This window comes from Peromyscus maniculatus, chromosome 20, assembly GCF_049852395.1.
Source record: "Peromyscus maniculatus bairdii isolate BWxNUB_F1_BW_parent chromosome 20, HU_Pman_BW_mat_3.1, whole genome shotgun sequence".
Lineage (NCBI taxonomy): Eukaryota > Metazoa > Chordata > Mammalia > Rodentia > Cricetidae > Peromyscus > Peromyscus maniculatus.
The window spans coordinates 47,146,455-47,169,701 of NC_134871.1; the positions used below are offsets into that span (position 1 = coordinate 47,146,455).

General features: G+C 52.7%; 1 long non-coding RNA gene across 3 annotated transcripts; it reads right to left on the reverse strand.

Moving 5' to 3' along the window:
- Positions 1-7,539: 7,539 nt before the first annotated feature.
- Positions 7,540-16,609, reverse strand: LOC143269773 (uncharacterized). Of its 3 annotated transcripts, none has more exons than XR_013046477.1 (4): positions 16,475-16,609; positions 8,803-9,037; positions 8,388-8,464; positions 7,540-8,079 (listed from the first exon to the last, which is right to left on the reverse strand). It is a non-coding gene; the product is annotated as an uncharacterized LOC143269773 (long non-coding RNA). The 3 variants fall into 3 exon arrangements; XR_013046475.1 differs by having other exon boundaries at positions 7,540-8,166; XR_013046476.1 differs by lacking the exon at positions 8,803-9,037 and having other exon boundaries at positions 7,540-8,166.
- Between the last annotated feature and the right edge of the window lie 6,638 nt (positions 16,610-23,247).

The window sequence follows — 23,247 nt, forward strand, 5'->3', positions numbered from 1 at the left end:
TCTTAACACCACTAAGAAGGAAGGGGCCGAAGCCTCCTCTCCCAGGCTCCAGAAGGAGCCAAATTGTTTACTGAAACCGCAGAGAGGTCCCATGGCACGGAGGGGGTCTGGGGAACTGGGCAGGTTTCCTGGGTCTGACTAGTGGTGGAGGAGGAATCAAGGAAGTTACCCGGGGTGGGGGTGGGTGGGTGGGTGGGTGGGTGGATACTTAGAAGGGACAGGAGGGACGGAAGGAGCCCCCGGCTCTGAGCTGGTCTGGGAGCATGCAGACTGCTGGGACTCTGGCTTTCCCAAGAGTCTTCTCTCTCTTCCAGCTTCTCTTGCCTCAGGCTTCATTAGTCACATGCCTCTTTTCACAGCCTCTGTTGGCAACTGAGACCCCGGCACTCATCATCACCCCTTACGTGTCCCAGGGCTTATCCCACTTCCTGTGTGTGTGTGTGTGTGTGTGTAGGGGGGAAGGTGTGCTCCATGAGGGCAGGGTCCTCTGCAGGGTCCCTCGAGCCCCAGCGGAGGCTCAGGGCTCATCAGGTGACTTGCTTTTCCAGCAACTCTGGACCCACTCTCTTCCCCCAGAGACTTTACCCTGAGTCCCAAGCTCCAGGCTTTGTCCCTGCCTTTCTGTGTTTCTGGTCCCCGTGTCCTGTGCCTGCTTCCCCCTCAAGTCCCGTGCCTGCTCTGCCCCCCCCCAACAGTTCCCACTCAGCTGCTGTTCCAGTACAGACTCCCGTGTTTGCTCAGCTGCCTGGGGCAAGGAGGTGTGGAGCCTGCTCTCTATTGCCTCTGACCCACAGCCAAGGTCAGCAGGGCTAGCCTCCTCTCCCTGGAGGGATTCTTGCAACACAGGTCCTAACCCAAGGGCCCAGGCCTTCTGGACTATTCTCGGACTGCCTTCCCTTTACTCACCATGGCCATACTCTATGTAGTCTCCCAAATACAGACCCCAGAGGTCAGTTTCCCGGGACTCATGCATCAGTCAAGGGTCAAGCAGGGACTAGAACCAGTAGGTAGGGTCCGTCACACAGAGGCGGAGATGGGGGGTCGGGGATCGGGGTAGAGGAACAGAGATAGAGAATGCAAAGAACTGAAGCATGTGGTATAGGACTGGACAGGGTGGACAGACAAAAGGAACTCCCAGGCCTGGGCAGACACTGTCCACCCGCAGAGTTTCTTCCCATCCCAGGGGTCCTTCACTTACTCCCATCTGCAAAGCCTCTTTCCCACGCCTAACGTAACAACACACCCATAGGGTTCAGGGATAGGACTCGTGCATTTTGGACCATGATTATACCCGCTACAGTCCCCAGGACTCCCAGCCTTCACCATTCATCTGTCCGGGCATGGTCTGTGCGGAGGGCTGGGAAACAGAGGGCACAATGGCGGCCCTACCCCTGACCAAGACAGGGGCAGCCGCAGAAGCAGGGCATGCATCGTGATAGGGACAGAACGGTGACCTAGTGGCAAGGCTGTAAGAGCTGAGATTGGCTGTGTGGAGGGAGGAGAGGCTGATCGGCTCGCACTGGTCTGGGGGACTCCTGCCTGCTGTGGCTGGGGATCCTGAGCCTCTGTCCTCTGTTCCCTCCCCGCTGCATTGGCAGTGAGAAGGGAACAGACACAGACATGGGAGGACGTAGAGTGAAAAGGTACAAAGTGTCTCATAAAGGCATCGTCCTCCAGGGGCCCCCAGTGCAGCTCCCGGACTGTTCATTCCCACCCACCGCCTCTTCCCTTCCCGGGTGGGCTTGGGAAGACCTGGAAGGGCCAGGAAATGGCCCCCTCTAGCGCCTTTCTCCCAGTCCATGGGCACTCCTCAGGCTATACCACCGGGCTGAGTGAGACTCAGAAAGGTTAAGTGGGTTAGTCTAGGCCACACAACTAGTAACTAACTGCTTAAATCAATATTGGCTCTACTTCCTCTATTTGACTTTTCCCACTTGACCCAAAATGGCTAATTAAGTATGGTGCTGTGGAGGCAAGGAGGGGGGGGTCACCAGAGGGGGAGCCAGAACAGCAGGGGGAGCCAGGGAGAGGGGGCTGGGGGGTAATTGTGGACGAGTCAAGGTCAAGTAAGGAGGGACTAGCAAGGACACCTCCCCTACTCCCCCACCCCGTCTTCATCCAGTGCATCACAGGGCCAGAGTCCTCCTGCTGTGAGTCTGAATGAAATAAAAGCGGTCACAGGTAGAGGACTTGTCACAGCGCCTGGTTTTCTCATCAGAGAATCACGCACCGCACACCACACGGGGGTTTGTAATCTCGGTGGAAAGGTCTGAGGCTTGCAGCTAAACATGCCTGGGTTAAAATCGCACCACCACCACTTCCCAACTAGGAAACACGTTGGGGAACAATGACAAGGCCCTACCCCCAAGCCTCAGAGTCCAGCTCAGGAGCACAAGACTGACCAGAAGATCTTCACAGAACCATGGTGAGGCTGTTGTTGTATTTGCTACACTCATCACTAGTCCAGTCTCCTGAAAATCAGTCTAGTCTCGAGAAGTCCTGGCTAGGACGCTCCATATACAACACTGTAGCACGTACAAGCCCACACACAGGTGTGTGAACACATATACATGCACATGTACACACATGCACACTCACTCTCAATATATAAATACAAAATGAAAAAAATAAATGCTGGGTTTAATGGTGCACACCTTTAATCCCAGCTCTCAGAAGGCAGAGGCAGGCTGATCTCTGAGTCAGGGGCTAGCCTGGTCTACAGAGAGAGTTCCAGGACAGTCAGGGTTTCACAGAGAAACCCTGTCTTGAAAAACCAAAAAAGGAGAAAGAAAGGGAGGAGAAAGGAAGGAAGGAAGGAAGGAGGGAGGGAGGGAGGAAAGAAAGAAAGAAAGGAAGGAAGGAAGGAAGGAAGAAGAAAGAAAGAAAGAAAGAAAGAAAGAAAGGAAGGAAGGAAGGAAGGAAGGAAGGAAGAAAGAAAGAAAGGAAGGAAGGAAGAAAGGAAGGAAGAAAGGAAGGAAGAAATTAAGAGTGGGGCAATGGTGACACATGCCTTTAATCCCAGCACTTGGGAGGCAGAGGCAGATGGATCTCTGTGAGTTTGAGGCCAGCCTGGTCTACAGAGTGAGTTCCAGGAAAGACTCCAAAGCTACACAGAGAAACCCTGTCTTGACCAAAAAAAAAAAAAAAAAGGAAGAAAGAAAATGAAGGCTAGGGTGTGTGTGTGTGTGTGTGTGTGTGTGTGTGTGTGTGTGTGTGTGTGTGTCTCCCCTACCCCACCCCACAGATTAGGCACTCATTTCCTGAAGCTCCCTCCCCCAAGATTTTTCCAAAGGAGACAGGGCAGTGCCTTACCAGAACAATGAGGAAAGGGACATCTAATAAATAAAATTACAGGGCATTGTTAAACTTGAGGTTCAGCCTTGGGTTAGGTCTATCCTGGATTAATTTGGGGTGGTGGTGGTGGTGAGACAGGGTTTCTCTGTGTAGCCCTGGCTGTTCTGGAACTCTCTCTGTAGATCAGGCTGGTCTGCCTGCCTCTGCCTCCTGAGTGCTGGGATTGAAGTTGTGCGCCAGCATGACCTGGCTCTATCCTAAATCTTAAATGAGACAGATTAATACCAAAAAAAAAAAAAAAAAAATTACTTACCAGAAATTCATGTAATTCAAATGCCACTGGGCATCCTGTATTCTCATTCATTCATCCCTTCATTTCTCAGTGCCGAGGAAGAAACCCAGGCCCTTGGCAATACTAGTAAAGCACTCTGCCACTGACCCAAGCCCCTGCACCCATCCTGCATTCTGTCTGGCAACCCTGAATACAGTTAATGAAAGCATGCTCTCACTGCCGCCGTGACATGTGCTCTGCCCATCTGTTTAGGCTGCTGCAGTGGAATGCCTTGGACCAGGTCATTCATAAACCATACTGGAGGTGGGAGTCGGAGACACAGGCAGCAGCAGGTTTTGTATCTGATAATGAATGGCCCCTTCAGCACCCTTCAGCACAGTGCCTCTCCCAGATTCTACCACACACAGCAGAAGCGGTCAGGGGCTCACCAGCCCCCTCAAGCTCTTATAGAAGGCATTAAACTCAATGGTCACATACTGGGGAGTGAGTTGCATATATAAACTTAGGGGCCAGGGACACTCAACACCAGCATTTGCAAATACATTTTTTTTGTTTGTTTGTTTCTCTGTGTAACAGCCCGGGCTATCCTGGAACTTGCTTTGTAGACCAGGCTGGCCTTAAACTCACAGAGATCTGCTGGGGAATATTATTTTAAGGTATGTTACTTCTGTTTGTGTTGCATTCGTTTAACTCTGTGAAACTGTGTTACTGTGCCTGTTTGAAACACCTGATGGTCTAATAAAGAACTGAACAGCCAATGGCGAGGCAGGAGAAATGATAGGCGGGGCTGGCAGGCAGAGAGAATATATAGAAAAAGAAATCTGGGAAGAGAAAAAGATCAAGGAACAAGAGAGAAGTAGCCAGAGAAGGAGGAAGACTCCAGGGGTCAGGCACCCAGCTACCCAGCAAGCCATGGAGTAAGAGTAAGATTTACAGAAGAGAACAGGAAAAAAGCCCAGAGGCAAAAGGTAGATGGGATTAATTTAAGTTAAAGAAAACTGGCAAGAAACAAGCCAAGCTAAGGCTGGACATTTATAATTAAGAATAAGCCTTCATGTGTGATTTATGTGGGAGCTGGGTGGCAGGCCCCCCAAAAGAGCAAAAACCACAACAGAGATCCACCTGCCTCTGCCTCCTGGATGCTGGGATTAAAGGCGTGTGCCACCATGCCCAGCTCTGACCTATTTTTATTTTATGTATGTCCGTGAGTGCCTACATGGATGTATGTGTACCAGACATATCATGTATGTGCCTGGTGCTTGCAAAACTCAGAAGAGGGCCTGGAACTGGAGTTACAGGTGGTGTGAGCCACCATGTGGGTGCTGGGAACAGAACCCGGGTCCTCTGTGAGAGCAGCCAGGACTCCCGACCACTGGTCCATCTCTCCAGCCCCTCAAAGATATATTAAGGGGGAAAAAAGTAAGTGAAGAATGGTGTGAACAACAGGCTTACCTATGTTGGAAAGGAGAGAGAAAGGCCCTAGCAGGTTGTATCTGGAGAGGGGACCTAGGCTGACGTACAGGGATGGATGGAGGATGCCCAACCCATGACCTCCCATTTGCACCTTCCGAATTGTGAATTCTATGAATGTGAATATTTCATCCAATCAAAAAATAAATAATACAACCGAGCAGTTCTGTCCTGACCCAGCTCCCCGCCCCCTAACCTCTGCATTCTAGAAATACCCCAGCGTTTGTGTCTTATCCTTATCAGAATTCCTGGAGGCCTCTGACTCCTGACTCAGCCATTCTGTAGCTGCCTGGTGGTCTGTAGGGGTGGGGTGAGTCACGGCCACCCCAGCCTTCAGCTGTCTGCCATGTGCAGGCCTTCCCTTTTCCTGCTGGCCTTGGATTGATTATCAGTCAAGAGGATCCCGTGCCCGTTTATTGGATGTGCCAGGCCCTGGACTGGGAGCAATGAAAACAGCACCCGGGTTATCGGAAAGGAAAGCTCCCTAAACCAAGGAGAGAAGGGGGCTGTGCAGCCCTGATTGGCAGGAGGAGGGTGGGGGAAGGGCTTCCTGTCGAGGACAGCGAGTAGGCTGAGCCGGAACTCCAGGCAGAGATCCTCATGAGCTAAGGCCAAGCTAAGGAAAGGAGACGAGAGGGGCAAGGGCTGGAGGATGTGGAGTGTGGTCCTTCCCGGTCCTGGAGAGAGAGGGCTGAACAGAAGAACATTCTAGCAAGCTCTTCTTGAAGCATCTCTTGCTGGCTCGGTAGCGGCTGGACCTTGAATAATGGTGTCCACCTGGCGGAAAGTGGAGGAAAAAGTGCTCTCCTGAGCCAAGCAGGATTCCCAGGTGCTGTCTGTACAGTGGTGTGTGGAGCTCAGGGTTGTAGACAGAACAGGGGGTACTTGATAGTCACGTGGAGGTAAAAAATAGCCGCGCTTTAGGGTCTGACTTGTGTGGCTATACCTCAGGGCTGTGTCTGAGGGACAGGCAAGGCTGCAGGGAACAAACTGGGACACGGCCTCACTTTTTTTTTTTTTTTTTTTTGAGACTGTGTCTCTATAGTCCAGGCTGTTCTGGAACTTGCTATGTAGACCAGGCTAGCCTTGAACTCACAGAGCTCCTGGCTCTGTCTCCCAAGTGCTGGGATTAAAGGTCTGTGCTACTATATCCAGCACAGCTTCACATCTTACCCTGATTTTCTAGGTAAGGCTTCAGGCCCAGAGAGCAGCAGAGAACTGTGAAAGACCTTGGCAGCCAATTAGAGGCAAAGCCAAGGCTAGCTCTGGGCTGGGCACAGCCCCCACTGCCTCCTACAGAGCTGGTAACTCAGACGTGGCATCACAAAGACGTGGCATCTCGGCTTCCAGAAGCCAAGGCTAGCCATCTCTATGATCCCACTTTGCCAAACACTTGAGAAGTCCAAGGCATGCACATGTTTTCTCAGAATGGCCTTGACAAGAGGCTGAAATCCTACCAGCAGCCCTCTTCTTTCCTATTTCCCAGGAATATGTCCTAAAAAGGAACAGGAATCCCTCACCCCCCAGTTATTATCGTCATTTATATTTGAGTGTGAATTAGTTGTTAGACTCCGAAAGACTGACAGCTGCATTCAGGGTCCTGTCCAAGATGACAGAGGATGGGTGAGGAGGGAGTGATCCCGGGGTTTGCAGCAGCTGGCCCTGGGCTCTGTGTCCAGGGAGCAGTGAAACGGGAGTGGCCCCGGTGGATACAGGATGATGTTGGAAGAGCACAGATTCTGCCTGGGTCGCAGCCCATGTCCCAGCTTCCTACTTGTGGAGCCTGGGGCCAGCCTCTCTTCTAGGTCTCACCAAACTCTAACAAGCTGCTCCATGTCTCAGATACTGCTGGCCCTGGGTCAACTCCTGAGTGTAAGGAGGTGCCTCAGAAAACTAGGAGGTGTGGGTGTCACAGAGCCTGGGACACTGAGCACACACCTCACCTTGTAAAGAAATTGCACACACACACAACACAACCCGTCACTACAGTCAGACAAGGGTACCCGCCCCATGACCACAACCAGATAGAGGGAGCCCAAAGGAAGAGAAAAAGTGACATGAGGGGTCCAAGGACTCCCAGGCTCTCTCTGGTATCCACACCCACGAGCACCAAAGTCTCCCATGAAACTTAGCATCCAGGGACTTGGGATATATAGCTCAGTTGGTAGGGTGCTGGCCTGGCACTTGAGAGAATCTGGGTTTGACTCACAGCACTGCATGGCACACACTTGGGAGGCAGAGGCAGGAGGATCAAGAATTCAGGGTCATCTTTGATGATATAGCAAGTTTGAGGCCAGTCCGGTCCCCACTCTGAGTCATCCTTCTTGGGCAGGAGCTGAAAGCCTGTGTCTTCAGTGTGGGAGATGTACTAGGACGGGGGTTCTGAAACTATGGTAGCACATACCTTGATTCCAGCACTCAAGGGACAAGGGAGGTGGATTGTGGTTTTGAGGCCAGCATTGGAGGCCAATTTAAAAAAAAAAAAAGATCTGGAGGTCGCCTGAGTTCAGGACACCTTGCTGGCCTGCTGCTGGCCCCAGGGAATCTTGTCTAGCTTCTCTGTGCTCATAATTCTCAGGATTTGGAAGAGGAGTGAGGGACTGTATTGAATCCACCACAATTGCTGTGCCTGGCATGCAGCGGGTACTCAATGGCAGTGTTGCATGGATCTGTTAATTCAGTTTGGAATCCTGTGAAGTTCTTAGTCTGTGCTCACTGCCTGGTGCCTCCTACAGGACCCTGAGGCTCAGACACTGAAAGGACTCCCCGGGATTCTCAGATCCTTCCTGATGAGGTTTCACAGAGCCGAGCGGCTGTGAGTTGGCCTGCTCTTTCTTCTAGAAAGACTGTCATGTCAGCGTGGGCTCTTTTGACTGAGCACAGTGAGGTGGAGGTGGAAGCGTTGGTCGGGATTTATCGAGCTTGGATGCAGAATGAGAGGCGGAAGGGCTGCTGTCTCCACTCAGCATCCCAGGGAAGCGCCTTCCCAGGCTGAATGCCGTCTGTGCCTTGGGTAGTTGGTCCTGAAAGAGATGAGCAGTGATTCTCAACCTGTGGGTCCTGACTCCTCTGCGGATTGAACAACTTTTTCACGGGTGTCACCTAGACCACTGGAAAACACAGATATTTACATTACGATTCATAACAGTAGCAAAATTATAGTTATGAAGTAACAATGAAATAATTTTATGGTTGGAGGGGTCACCACAACATGAGGAACTGTATTTAAAGGGTTACAGCATTAGGAAGGCTGAGAACCACTGCTGTAGTTTTAGGGCTAGAAGAGTTTTGTGAGTCTTTGCAGGATGTGACATGACACCATTATACTCACCGCCTTCTATCTTTGAGTCTCTTGAGGTTTTCCAGTCCCTGGGAAAAGAATCTGTTGCCATGGGTCACAGGCCTGAGCTGCAGAGGGGATAGGAGGGGAAGTCCCATCATAAATAAATAGAACAGGAAGGGAAAGGGAGGGGATGACTTCTGCAATAGACTGAATGTTTGTGTCCTCTCAAAAATCGTATGTTGAAATCCTGTGCCCCCCACAACATTCACACACGGGACTTTCGGATTAAAAGGTCACGAAGGTGGTAGGATTAGTGATTTTATAAGACATGCCCGAATGCCCCCTCCCTTCCACCATGTGGACATAGTGAGAAGACCCGTGCCTAGGAGGAAGGGGCCCTCCTCAGATACTTAATCCCACACTTCCAGCTTCTAGAACGGTGAACAATGAGAAATGAACACACCTTCTGTTTGTAAGCCACCCAGGCTCTGGGAATTTGTTACAGCAACTTGAGTGGGCTAAAACAGTCCCTTAGGGAGAGGCTGCTCTGGTCAGAAGAGGGACTGGCCAGATGGCTCAGGGGGTAGAGGTGCTTGCCACTAAGCCTGGCAACCTGAGTTCCAACCAGAGGACACACTGTGGAAGGAGGCTTGTCCTCTGACCTCCGCATGTGTGCGGTGGCTTGGGGTGCGTGCTCTCTGTAAAACAAACAAAACAAGAAAGTGCTTGGAGATACCTAGGAAACAGAGCAGAAGAGCCCTCCGTGGACTCAGCCAGGGCTCTCAGCCAGATTCCACCAATTTGTTTCTCTTTCCCAGCTTCCCTTTCCTCTCTCTCCCTCCCTCAAACAGGAAGTGTGTGTTAGGTGTGCAAGCCAGAATCAGAGCCCAGTGAGTCTAGGCCACTATTGCTCGCCCAGAGCAGGCATTGCCAATCGATCATAGTACACTTCTCTCAGAGCCTGGGTTTGGCTTCGTCTCATCTCCGCAGAGCTCTAGGCAGCCAGTTCTCACCAACTGGAGTTGCCCCAAATATGGAAACTGCTGCTCCTGGCCAGCACTGGTCTTCCCATGATGATTCTTTAGTGTTTTAAAAACAGCAAAATCCCCTCTTCGTCTTCCCCGGGGAGAGTTCTCTGCATAAGTGGTTTTGGTGCCTGACCCTGGCAGGCTGTTGAGTCAACAGGCTTGAGGAGCTGGAGCAACATGGTGGGCTTCATCTGAGTCCCACCCCCTCCGACCCCCTCCCCAAGACAGGGTCCTGGACAAGGTGTTCTTGCCATTGCTGCCAATCTGTGAACACTTAGTGGCTTTAAAATCATCAGGGAGAGGCAGGGGATGTAGCCTCTGCCTAGTATGCCCAAGGCCTGGGGTTTGGTACTCAGCACTGCAAAGAAAAACGAAAAAGGGGCGTGGGGAAGACAGAGAAAAGGAAGGAAGGAAGGAAGGAAGGAAGGAAGGAAGGAAGGAAGGAAGGAAGGAAGAAAAAAAAAAGCCTGGCCAGGTGTGGTGGCAAACACCTATAATTCCAGCACTCAGTAAACTAGGCTACATCCCCAGCCCCAGACACTCACATGGAAGACAGAGTATCTTCCAAGGAACCAGGAAGCCTGGGGGATGGGGGTGGAGTGGGGGAAGCAGGTGTCTCTGCCTGGATTTCAGGCCCTACCAAGAGCCTACAGAAAGAAAAGCCCGGAAGCTACCCACCATCCTAACCCAGAGGCCCCAGGGAAGCAGCTGCTTCCTGAGAGAAAACAAGTTCCCACAGGTTTCATCTTCCTTCTGTTGTCCTCAGTCAGAAGGGACCACACCCTCACCCCCATCTCACCCCTACCCTCACTCCCATATGACCCCCAACCCCATCTCACCCTCACCCTACCCTCACCTCACCACTACCCCCCCACCCCCCATACACACAGGAGTGAGGGCTGGGGATGGCTTAGAACCAGAAGGACTCCAGGACACACGGCTGCACGTGGTTCTGCAGCCCATGGGGAGTAGGAAAAGTGGGCATCTCTGGGCGCTGTCCTCCTAGGCAGGTGGGCACATGACCTAGCCTCTCCCAGATGGATTATGTCCCTGGCCACCCCCAGACCGAGAACACAGAACCACACAAGAGTGGCGCAGAGAAGCTGCACCCGAGACGCCACTGCACTCTGAGACCAACTCCCATGTGAGCTGGGTGATTTCCTCCCCTCTCTGGACCTCAGCTTCCACATCGATAAAAGGCGGCAGCTGGATTCCGTTACTAAGGGATCTTCTGGCCCCAAGACTCCAGACAGAAGAAAAAGGACGGACAGAGACTTGGACTGGGGTGAGGGTAGGGAGCTGGACTGGGGTGAGGGTAGGGAGCTGGACTGGGGTGAGGGTAGGGAGCTGGACTGGGGTGAGGGTAGGGAGCTGGACTGGGGTGAGGGTAGGGAGCTGGACTGGGGTGAGGGTAGGGAGTCTGACGCCGTGTGCAGCCTCTGTGAAGCAGATGTCAGGCCTGCAGGCGAGGTGGCTGGAGCAGGCAAGGGTCTGGCCTGAGGATAGACTTATATTGCTTTCTTCCCTCCCACCCTGCCCTGCTCACAGGGCTAATAGCAGACAAAGGTAGTCTGTACCCGGGACTGATGGCCAGGTGGAAGCTTGGCTGAGCTGGGGGCGGAGGGCTGAGAAGGACAATGTCCTGATGGCATACCTTCCTTCTGTTTGGCCCTCAGCTCTACCCGGGACCTTCTGATGATGGGGGCTGGGAAGGGAGTGGTGGGGGAGACTTCCCACCCCATCTCACTCTCACCCCCTGCCTCACCCTTTAGGCTACTTTACAAATTAATATAGGTGTGGGGTGAAGGGCCACCTCCCAAGACCCTAAAAGACTGGATGAACCAGGAAGTACTTCATAGCCACTAAGAGATGGAGATCTCAGGCTTGAGATGATTTTTTTTTCTCCATGTAGTTTTGGTGCCTGTCCTGGATATCGCTCCGTAGACCAGGCTGGCCTCGAACTCATAGAGATCCATCTGGCTCTGCCTCCTGAGTGCTGGGATTAAAGGTGTGCACCACTGCCGCCAGGCTCTGAATTTTTTTTTTTTTAATTTAGATGTGATTGTTGATGTCCATAATCCATGCTGCTTCTGGGTGCCACGTCTGGGTCTGTGGGCCAGGCTGCAGCTCAGACAGTGTTGGTGTCTGTGGCCTGTGTTGCCCCAGAGGCAACGTTGACATCTGTGGCTTGTGCTTTGACTAAGGGCTAAGATGGTGTCCCTGGCCTGAGCTGTGGCAGAGGGCCACATGATGTCCACGGTCTGTACTGCCACCGGAGGCCACGCTGAGGGCCACGTTGACGTCTGTGTTACCACCAAAAACCAGGCAGACGTCTGTGGTCTGTGCTGCTGCCTGAAATCATGTTGATGCCTGTAGGCCAGGCTGTCACCGGGGACAGTGTTGGTGTCCATGGCCCACGCTGCCACTGGAGACCATGCTGAGGTCCACGGCATGTGGTGACACCAGAGGCCCGATGGGACAGAAAATCCCAGCATGCATCCTGGGCAGTGGGAGTAAATTGATGACACTTGTTTCACTGTTATGGTCCGTGCCAGGTTTGTGATGTAATATGTTTTTCATGCCTGGTTATGGTCACAAACCCTGAGCAGTCACTGCCTTAGATCCGCGGGACAAAGGGAGCCCGCGGAGAGGCCTTCCTCATACGCCTGCCCACCTGCTCAGGTGCAGCCCACGTCGCTGCTGAACGTGCCTATGCCTGTCTATTTCAAAATCTTTCTCTTAGCCTAAGAGCACCCTTGCCTTCACCCAGGGAGGCCTACCAAAACATGGTGACCGTCCCTGTCTCCAAGCACGGCCATCTGTGTGCCACAGCCCAGCAGTCCAGGGCAGGGTCTGAGAGGAGGCGGAGCTAGCTGGCTCTGATGTGGGCGAACTGATTGAAGCTGCGGGGGACTGGCTGCCTTCGTTTTGAGACAGGTCTTGTCAGAAGTGCTAGATAGCCTGGGACTCATTATGTAGCCCAGAATGACTTCAAACTCGTAGTAATCCTCCTGCCTCCACCTCTCAAGTGCTGGCACAGACTTTGTAACCTTTACCGCTCATGCCACTCTGTGTGTGTGTGTGTGTGTGTGTGTGTGTGTGTTGCTGGGGACTGAATGCAGGGATTTGTGCATGCCAAGTTAGGAGTCCTACAATGGAGCTTCTTCACCTGCCTAGCTGTCTCATGGTTCTGTTTGGACTCACCATCCTATAACCTTCACAAAGGCCTAGACCATGCCTCCTGACCTTTCATCATTGTAAGTCCTCAGTGTCTTCAAAATTGACCCAGTGGCCAGGTGGCAGCAGTGCACACCTTTAACCCCAGCACTTGGGTGGCAGAGGCAGGCGGATCTCTGAGTTCGAGGCCAGCCTGGTCTACAGAGCAAGTTCCAGGACAGCCGGGGCTACACAGAGAAACCCTGTCTCAAAAAACCACCGCCAACAATAAAAATTTTATCCAGTGAACATTCAGGAAACATTCATGCAAAGGGCTGGTCTGGGAGGAAAGTGTACAGGATGGAACAGACAGGATAGAAAGATGACCCACTGTGTTGAGGCGATTACTACAAATCCTTCAGTCCTCAGGACCTACACGATGGAAGGATGGGAGGAGAGAATTGACTCCTGCAAGCTGTCACACACAAGAATAAATAAATACATAGAGTTTTAAAATTGCAGCCGAGGGGCATCAGACCCAGGGTCTGGCATACCACAGAAGGCAGGTGTGCCCTGGGGAGAGCTGGTCCTTTTCCTGCAGGAGCTGGAACCATGGGAGGACTTAAAAGGTGGAAGACTCGGGATAGTCAGATTTTTAGTTTTGAGAATTCCTCGGATTCTGGTGTTGGTGTGGATGCCGGGAGCCGGGTGGGCGGTGAGAACCGAGGCTGCAGCACCCAGGTGTCTAGACGCAGCTGAGAGGTGCGCTCTGGTGCCCCAGCGTTTGTGTGCGGCAGGTGTGTGCCACTGAGGCGGATCCAGGCTCCAGGTGCTCTTTCCTCCCCACCACAGATGGGAAGGGGTGAGGCGCCCCGTTCTCTCAGCAGGCATCACGGCTGGTAGCCACAGGGGTGCACACAGCAAGCTTCCCAGTGTGCCCTTGCATCCTCAACCTTCTCTTGTCTCTCCTTCCTCCTCTTCCTCGCTCTCCTGTGTGTGGGGGAGAGAAAAGGGGGAGGGGGAGAGGAGAGGGAGAACCAGAGCCAAGCGCGGAGCTCCAGCACTTAGGAGGTGGAAAGGATCAGGAATTTAGGATCAGCAGGTTCAAGGCCAGCCTGGCGGACACTGAGCCCCTTTCTTAAACAACAATAAAAAAAGAAACGCTAACTCACAAACGGACCTGGCTCCATCTCCTGTCCAAGGCTCCTAGTTTGAGACTTTTCTTTATCTAAAAGGAGAGATCACTAGTGCTTGGCCAAGTCTTAGACTTTCTTCTCGACCTTAGGATCTATTGAGATGTGAAAAATACAGAGTCCTGTTCTGGGGGTGGGGAGTGGGGGAGGAGAGACACGGCTCAGCGATTAAGAAACTGGCTGCTCTTGCAGAAGATTGGAGTCAGTTCCCAGCATCCACACGATGGCTCACAACTATCAAAACATCCATTCATATAAAATAGAACTAAAACAAATACAAAATAAAGAGGCGAGTTCAATGTAACGGGCAGAAGCTCCGCAGGTCCATCTACCGTGCAGAACGCTAACTACCCCCACCCTAGGCTCTCAGGCAGTCCAGCATCTACCCAGCTCACTCTTGCCCACTGCTGGTTAGGGTTTCAGGTGCCCGTGCCGAGCCTGCGCCCCGAGTCTCCTAAGTGGGACCTCGCCGCACTTTCCAGCAAGAAGGCGTGGTGGGGGCGCGGCCTTGGGAAGGGGCACTGCGGGGCCGCTCGCCTTATATGGGCAGGCGCGGGGCTGAAGGGCGGGGCATCCCACCCTGTTGGTCCCGCCCATGCCACGCCCACCCTGGGGCTCAGTCTACAGAAAAACCTGGTGCCTACCTTCTCCCGGCCAGGCTAAGGTGCTGACTGGCTTTTTAACTTAGCAGTCACCGCTTCCCCCTCCCCGAGCCAGGGTCCTTACTAAGCAGCTGGGGCAGGACTGAGGACTCGGTCTCACAGTCAGTGTGTACTGGCCCTACGGGGCGACTTTCTCTAAGGGCGCAAAGAAGTGTCTAAACTTAGATTGAGCCCAGGACCTTGCTCCATCAGAAGTGTGTGGTTAACTTGATCCTTTTTGGGCGGGTCAAGCCTTTAATCACAGGGGAAGTCCATCGGAAGCTCCCTGCTGGTCACCATATCTTAATCTTCGCCCTTCAAGCTTCCCTCAGCATCTTAAAAACCCAGATCTGTCTGTTTGATTCTCTGGCGCCTCCAGTCCTCTCCTTAAATTCCTTCACATCCCTTAGCTCAGGGTACAAGCCTAAGAGTCTTTCTTGCCTTTAATCCCAGCACTCGGGAGGCAGAGGCAGGCAGTTCTTTGTGAGTTCGAGGCCAGCCTGGTCTACAGAGCGAGATCCAGGAAAGGCGCAAAGCTACACAGAGAAACCCTGTCTAGGAAAAAAAAAGTCTTTTTTGTCTTCCTTCCTTCCTCCCCCTCCCCTCTCTTTTCCTTTTTTTTGAGACAAGATTTCTCAGTGTATCCCTGGCTGTACTGGAACTCACTCTGTAGACCAGGCTGGCCTCGAACTCAGCGCTCCCCCTGCCTCTGCCTCCCGAGTGAGTGCTGGGATTAAAGGCCTGGATGATCATCACTGCCAGGCTGTTTTGCTTGTTTTTGAGACAGGATCTCACAATGTAGCTCTGGTTGTCCTGGAACTCAAAAGAGACATAGAGAACTACATGTCTCTGCTTCCAGGGTGCTAGGATTAAAAGCATGTGCCAACAAACGTGCTGTTCCTGTTTGTACCATGCTGTTCCCTGTTTCCAATCTTTGTACCTGCTGTCCCCGCCCCCCACTCATTCACCCCTCAATGTCCTCTTTCTGACTTTTCTACGCATTACTTAACCTTTCTGATCAAGCACTTGAGTTTTAGACACTCTGCGTGTTTTCGCGGGACCAGTTAACCCCTCTTTAGGCAAGCTGCTAGTCAATTGGAGTTTTTGAGAAACCCTTCCTGACTCAGTCACTCATCAGCTGACCCAGCTCCCCATCCCTACCCCTACCCCTCACCCCCAATCCCGGCTGAGCCTGGGCCTGCTCTGTGAGTAGGAGTTGGTTTCTGGGGGCCTCCTGCCCAGAAGGTCATGACCAACCATCTGGGGCATCTGAGTTCTGGGAAATGCAGCCTCTAGAGAGAAGCTGGAAGTTTAAGCGCCGCTAAGTGGGTGGGGGTGGTCAGTTCACTGCACGGAACCTCGCCTCCCCCAGCTGCTGCTGGCCTGCTCCATCCTCCTGGGTCACTATCCAGGAAGCTGGCCTCTGTTTGTCCCTACAGCCCACAGAGGCCTAGGCAGGGAGGGCTGGGGGCCTAGTCCTCCAGAGTCCCTACTCCCTTTGCTGAGGAGGCGGCTCAGGGTCCAAGGATGGATCCCCTGCTGTCAGTGGTCAGGGCCAAGTGCCAGGTCAACATGGTGGTCACTAGGATTACTAGGCACAGTTCTCCAACCATGGCCACTTTCAAGTCATTCCTGGGCTGTGTGGAGTTCTGGATGCTTAGGCCTATGCAGCAGGGCGGCCATGGCTGAGGGCTTGCACTGGACGTGGCAGGGGGAAGGACTGGTCCTTGTCCGTTAGAAGCAATTTCCTTCCTTCAACCTCACTGGCAAGGTCAGGGAAGAACGATCCTGGAGCTTGAGGCAGGAGCTCAGGTCATGTCCTGTCCGAGCCCCCCCCCCCCCCCCCCCCCGTTCGTCCCATCTCCCCCTCCCCCTCAAGCTGCTCCCCCACCCCCTTCTCCTCTGGGCTTCCAATCCCTCTCCTGGTCCAAGCATCATGGCTTCCTTTCCCAGCTCAGTGCCACAGGGGTCCAGTGAGATGGGACCTGATATGTCACCTGGATTGATCACTGTGTCCCTTCAGGGCCTGGCCCTGGGCAGAAGGGACTCTAATGGTGCTTAGGGCACACACAGATGCAAGCAGCCTGCAGGATGGGGCTGGAACCTTAGGAACTGACCTTGCTCCGGTGAGTCCAAGGCTCAGGATCTGCCTCACCAAGATCTTGGAAGAACACCTTCTCAGCGCCCCGCCCACACCCCAACCTGGGCCAGAGTGTATGAACTGGCACTTGGACTCTGGCTCCCAGGACCACCCGAATCACCCGAATGGAAGCAGGGAGCTTTCTAAGGCAGAGGTAGAGGAGACAAAAAAAAAAAAAAAAAAAGTGGCTGGCTGTGGGGCGAGCTGAGCCAAGTGAAGGACATTCCTTTTACTCAGCCTCCCCTCCCCCAAAGTAAACTGGCAGGTGGGAGGTGCAGGTGGAGGCCAGCGCCTCCAGTTTCAGGCTGGAGACACTCCTTCCATGCTCTGAGGACAATAACAGGCTCCCTTTACCCTGGAAATCCTGGCCCATAAAAATCTAAAAGCTGTGTCCGGACATGTTTGTCTCAACCTTGTTTATAGTGGAAAAGCAATTAACTGAAAAATACCTGAATATCCCACAAGAGAGCCAAGGTCAGCTATGTGACCCTGGCCGACCGGCTTCCCTCCATGAAGGGCAGACACCCTGAAGGGGTGATGACGGGTCAGCAGAAGCACTGCCCTGGGCTGAGGTAAAGCCACTGAACCGGAGATGGCTAGTGAGGTTACTGACAGAGAGACCCCAGGTGTCTGTGTCAGAAGCTGGAGGAAGTCTGCTCTGGTCCTTCCGGGCTGTGTTCTCTGGGGCTACAACCTACAGGCCTGGCTATCTCCAGGTCTTTAGGATAAAGATTAACTGGTCATAGGAGCGACCTCCTGGCTTGTGTGAGCAATTCGCCTCACGGAGAGCATTAGAATGGCTTGGGTAGAGTCCCTTTATTGTTAAACTATGTAACATGAGGCAGGCGTGAAATCGTGCCCCCTTCAAGTTCATCTGTGGAGGAAGCCCTGTGCTCCAGGCACTTCAGAATGTGACTGGACTCCTAGAGAGACCCTTTGAAGATGCAATTATATTAAAATGAGGCCATTAAGATGGTGCTAATCTGTTCTGACCTATGTCCTTATAAGACATTTGGTCTGGCAGGCCTACGGCACTCACCTATAATCCCAACACTCAGGACGCAGAGACAGGAGGATCATGAATTCCAGACCAGGCCTGGTGACATAGTGAGACTGTGTCAAAGGATAAAACAAAACAAGAACCGGGTGTGGTGGCTCCATGCCTGTAAGCTCAGCACTCCTGAGTCAGAGGCAGGAGGATTACAAGGTTGAGTCTAGTTTAGGCTGTAGTGAGACCTTACCTCAAAAAGCCACAAAGAGGGTGTTGGAGTTCCCTTAGTGCCTAAGAGTGGTTCATAGTCATGAGGACCAGAGTTCTGATCTCAGCTTTCACGTAATAAGCTGGGTGTCCATCACAGCTTGGGTGGGAGATCTGTCGTTGTTTGTTTTTTCTTTTTTGGGGGGCCCCGCCACCCAGCTCCCCCCCAAAAAAATCCCACACGAGGCTTATTCTTAATTGTAAATGTACAGCCTTAGCTTGACTTGTTGCTAGCCAGCTTTACTTAACTTTAAATTATCCCCGCCTGTCTTTTGTCTTTGGGCTTTTACCTTTCTCTTATTTCTGTAAATATTTCTTTTACTCCATGGCTTGCTGTGTAGCAGCTGGGTGCCTGGCCCCTGGAGTCCTCCTCCTTCTCCAGCTACTTCTCTCCCAGATTTCTTCTTCTATCTATTTTCTTTGCCTGCCAGCCCTGCCCATCCTTTCTCCTGTCTCGCTATTGGCGTTCAGTTCTTTATTAGACCATCAGGTGTTCTAGACAGGCACAGTTACACAGCTTCACAGAGTTAAACAAATGCAACATAAACAAAAGTAACACACCTTAAAATAATAGCCTACAAAAGAGATCAACCCTCTAGGGCTTGCTGACTCCCAGCCTAGCCCAGAAAATGGAAGCCCCAGATTCAGAGGGACACTGCTTCAAAGGAGTAGGTGGAGAATGATAGAGGAAGAGAGCTGACGTCCTCTTCTGGTCTCCACATATGCATAGATCCATGCACCCACATGCTCACACACATGCTCACACACATACACACACACACACACACACACACTAAATCTTGGAAGGAAGGAAGGAAGGAAAGAAGGAAGGAAGGAAGCCAAGGAAGGAAGCCAAGTATGGTTATGTATGCCTTTAACTCCAGCACTTGGGAGCTGGAGGCAGGAGGATCTCTGTGAGTTCAAGACCTGCTGACCTGCTGCTACAAAGCAAGTTCCAGGATAGTCACAAAGTCAGACTCTGATTCAAAAGCAAAAATTAAATCAAAACAAAACAAAAATTCCCCAAACAAATAAAACACAAAAAATAGGGAAAAAATGTATACACAAGGAAGTAGTAAAGATGTGTGTATGTATGCACAGGAAAAAAAATCCACACGAGGGCATAGCAAGAAGGCAGTCATATACAGGCCAAGGACAGACACCTCAGAAGCAATTGACTCTGCCTTTTTGGGTAGGATCCCATTCCTCCTGGGAGAACATCTCTCTCTCTCTCCCTCCCTCCCTCCCTCCCTCCCTCCCTCTCCCTCCCCCCTTCTCTCTCTCTCTCTCTCTCTCTCTCTCTCTCTCTCTCTCTCTCTCTCTCTCTGTTTTCTTTTTTTTCCAGTTTTTCTAGACAGGGTTTCTCTGTGTAGCCCTGGCTGTCCGTAGACCAGGCTGGCTTTGAACTCACAGAGATTTGGCTGCCTCTGCCTCTCAAGTACAAGGATTAAAGGCGAGGACCATCACTGCCCGGAGGGAGTATGTTTTTCTCATTTGCAGCGGGAAGCCCAGGGATTTGCTCACACATCACACCACCTCCCTGGGTTAAGGTCTCCTCATGTATGAAATAGGAACAGCAGTTTTGAGCTCAGGTGGGTGTGGTAAGATGTATAGGGGAGGCGTAGAGGTGGTGTGGGCACCAAGGGACCCACAGGAGGCCGAAGAAAGCAGTGGGTCAGAGGAAACACTTGCTTGCCAGTATTTACCGGGCGCTCTGGCTGCAGGTAGGGCCCTGGCACACTCCCAGGCAGTAACCAGCAGCTGTGAAGCTAGGGTGTCCTGCCTCCTGAGAGAGGCTCCCACGGGGTGCCCAGAGAGGCAGTCAGAATTGGCAGGAGGTGTGGCAAGTTGAGGACTCAGGGTGAACTCCACTGAGCATTCTCCAGGGGTGAGGTCACCTCTGGCTCTCCAGGGCCACAGAGTCCAGAGCAGGAGGGGGCAGCGTCAGAGGTCAGCCTGGTCTAGGTGTGAAGCGGGTTAGAGCAGGGAGAGCTGGGGAGGGGAAAGTTTACCTAACACTTCTGAAGCTCTCACTGAGGGATGAGTGTTTAAACGTGTTACGCCCCCCAGTTCTACCCAGGACCTCAATCAGCGCTGCTGTGAGCCCCAATTTACAGGAGTGCATTTGGGACACAGCATGGTGAAACCTGCCCCAGAGGGAAAGCAATTTGACTGGCAGGTAAGACACAGGCTTTGGAATCTGACACCCGTGATCTAATCCCAGCTCTGACACTTATTGGTGTCATGCTGCCCTGTGGGATCCTCAGTTTACCTTACGTGTAAAATGGCAATAACAATAGTCCCTGTCATTGAAGGTTATTGTGAGGGCTGGGTAGGATGATACTGGCCATCTCACTCAGGGAGTGTGGGCCATCATCATCACCCCCATTTTCTCCTGATGTGGAACTGATCGGCTAATGGTAAACTAACGGGCGAAAGGCTGTGCTACTCGTAGGTACAGTGGAAGGCTTTGAACCCAGACCTGATTCTTCCTGCACTGTGGAGTGAGTGACCTGCCGGAAGGTGACACTCCTTGGAACACCCATCAGCCCAGACTTCCTGTGCAACCGTAGGCTCGAGCCTTCAGCTCCTGGCTCAGGATTAGGCTTATAGTGGGTGCTCCAGGCATTGGCGAGGAACCACAGCAGAATGCCTGGAAGTCTTGCTTGCTGCCGGGCATCCTGTCCAATGAGGACATGGCCCTGACATTGTTCTCTGGACCCTGCCTGCCAAGGGTCAGGAATTTCCGAAGCCTGGCCGGCCAGAACTGTCTTCACTTTCTGGGAAAGCTGGGTAGCCATTTGTATGGGGGTGAGCAAGCCTTGTTCCCCTGGCCAGGCAGAGACTTTGGGTAAGTGCGACTGTGGTTACATTGTCGACGACATCTTATTAACTTTCCAGGTTCTGGGCCTGGAGGCTACCTCCTACAGCCAAGGGAAGTCAAGCACTGTTTTAGACGTGGCAGGAGCCAGGATACCAGGATTCAGTCCTAGCCTACCCTTTCCTAAGCACTTAGGAGGGAGGTTGGATGCTACCCGAACACCACCCCCCCCCCCCCCCCCCCCCCGCCCCCATGTACTTCACCACCAGCTCGGAGATGACACACAAGCCTTTTCTGGGGGTATTTGGAATGCAAGCTTCTAGTTAGCATGGCCAGTCCCCTTTCTGTGCTGACCATTAGAAGGACCTCATGTACTGGGAATGTGACTCAGTGGTAGAACACATGCCTAGCACGTGTGAGGCCACGGATCTCATTTACAGCAGTGCCGTAAAAGCAAATCTGTTTGTGACCTCCCCACAGTCATCCCAGATGCCTATGCTAAATGCCAAGGCTCCTGGTGGCTGGCCTTCCCTGTGGAATGCGGTCTCAGTGTCCTGTGACTAGGGAGGAGGCTCTTGCCTGCCTACAGGGTCTAGCTGAAGGCTAGAAGAGCTAAGGTGCTTCCGGTCCGCTTCCGGCCTCCAGGCCAGCCTCAGCAGCAGAAAACCCGCAGGCAGGCCAACACTAAAATGGCTTAGCGTGCAGGGGGGCCTGTGGCCCTTTGTTTCTCTTAGGCTACCCACCTGGTGACCAAAGGCTTTTAGTAACATCCAGCATGGTGGGGCACGCTTATAATTCCAGCACTCAGGAGGCTGAGGCAGGAGGATGGTCTTGAGTTCCAGGCCAGTTTGGGCTAGAGAATAAGACCCTATCTCAAGTCAATAAGTGAATGGGAAGGTGATTCATCATTCTCCATGTTGCAGCTGGCCTGCCTCCCCCAGCTCCGTAGCCCCGAGGCCCCATGGGGTACCAAGGCCACTGTGGGACTGCCACATCCCTGGTGAGATCAGCACCCAGAATTAGGCAGATCACCTGGGGCCTTCTGTGCTCACAGCCCATGAGTCATGGACACATCCTCACTGACTGAGGCTGCCAACCTGGGACAGCTGTGTCCCTAGCCCTGGGCTCACTCACCTTGCCTGTGGAAGCGCCTTTTAAGGACAGGGACCTTGGTTTCCCTCCCTCTACCAGCTCTCCACATCTGTCTAGGACAAGTCAGACTCCTACCTGGGTTTATATCTGGTGACACCGTTTTTTTTTTTAGATGTGACGTGGGGCAGGTCAATTTCTCTGAACTGGTTCCTTCACTTATAATATGGAAATAATCCTTGCCTCATCAGAGTGGAATTAAATGAGGTAATGCGTGTAAAAAGTGCTTGGTGAATGGTACCTTTTAAGGGGTGGCAGTGGGGTACAGTAGGGCAGCCTCTAAGTTCTGACCACACCTGGTATCTTCAGTCACTCACCTCTGCCGGGCTCCTCTTCCGTAAAACAAGCCCACAATCCCTCTTGGCTTGTGAGATAAAGACCACATCTTTTTTTTTTTTTTTTTTCCCCTGGAGACAGCGTTTCCCTGTGTAGCTTTGTGCCTTTCCTGGAACTCGCTCTGTAGCCCAGGCTGGCCTCGAACTCACAGAGATCCGCCTGCCTCTGCCTCCCAAGTGCTGGGATTAAAGGCGTGCACCACCAACGCCCGACAAGACCACATCTTTTACAAGATGATGGAGGACTGGGGATATAGAGACCTTGCCTATCCTGTACGAAGACCTGGGTTCAATCTTCAGCACCAAATAAAACTAGGGCCGGAGCATGCCTGCAACCCCAGAACCCCAGGGAGGGCAGGAAGGAGGATCAGGAGTTCAAGTTCATCCTTAGCAGGCTCAAGACTAGCTGGGTGTACATGAGACTGTCCCCAAGCAACACGAAGACACAGAAGAGAAATGCCTGGCCACTGGTGGACTTCATGACCTTGGCCATGCTCTCTGACCTCTGACCTTAACATACTACTTGGAGGCTACTACAAATGAAGACACTGACCACGCCTGGTACCCAGGAGGCGCTCTGACCAATGGCTGTTGTCCATTTACCTAGCTCAACAGTCACTAGGCCAGGTGCCTTCTCCTGGACCTGAGGTCTTTGGGACACCCGCCTACCCCTCCATTCTGCTTCAGCCATGGCAAGCTTCATGTCGGTCTGCAGGTCTCTGAGTTCTAATGGAACAACGTGTGCCACTGTGAACAATGCACACACCAAAGGGCACTGCAAACCCGGTCCGGAGGGTGCCGGGACTTTCTGTCGTCAAGTGCTGACCTGCAGAAAGCGGGCACCGAGTGAAAGTGGCTGCTTAGCCCCAGGAAGGTGTTAGGCTGGGCGGCTGGCACTCTTCATAGCCAAGGGAGCTGGAGCGGGAACAGGATGGGTGGAGAGTCCGGTCCCAAGGACTAGAACTTCCTGCGGGCATACATGGCAAGAAGTGCCATCCAGCCAGGGGCCAGAAGCCACTCTAGGAAGAAGGCCCCAGGAGGGCTGATGGGGGTGGGGTGGGTCAATGGTCAGAGTCCAGGTCTTTTTGTTTGTTTGGTTTTTCGAGACAAGATTTCTCTGTGTAGCCCTGGCTGTCCTGGAACTCGCTCTGTAGACCAGGCTGGCCTTGGACTCACGGAGATCCACC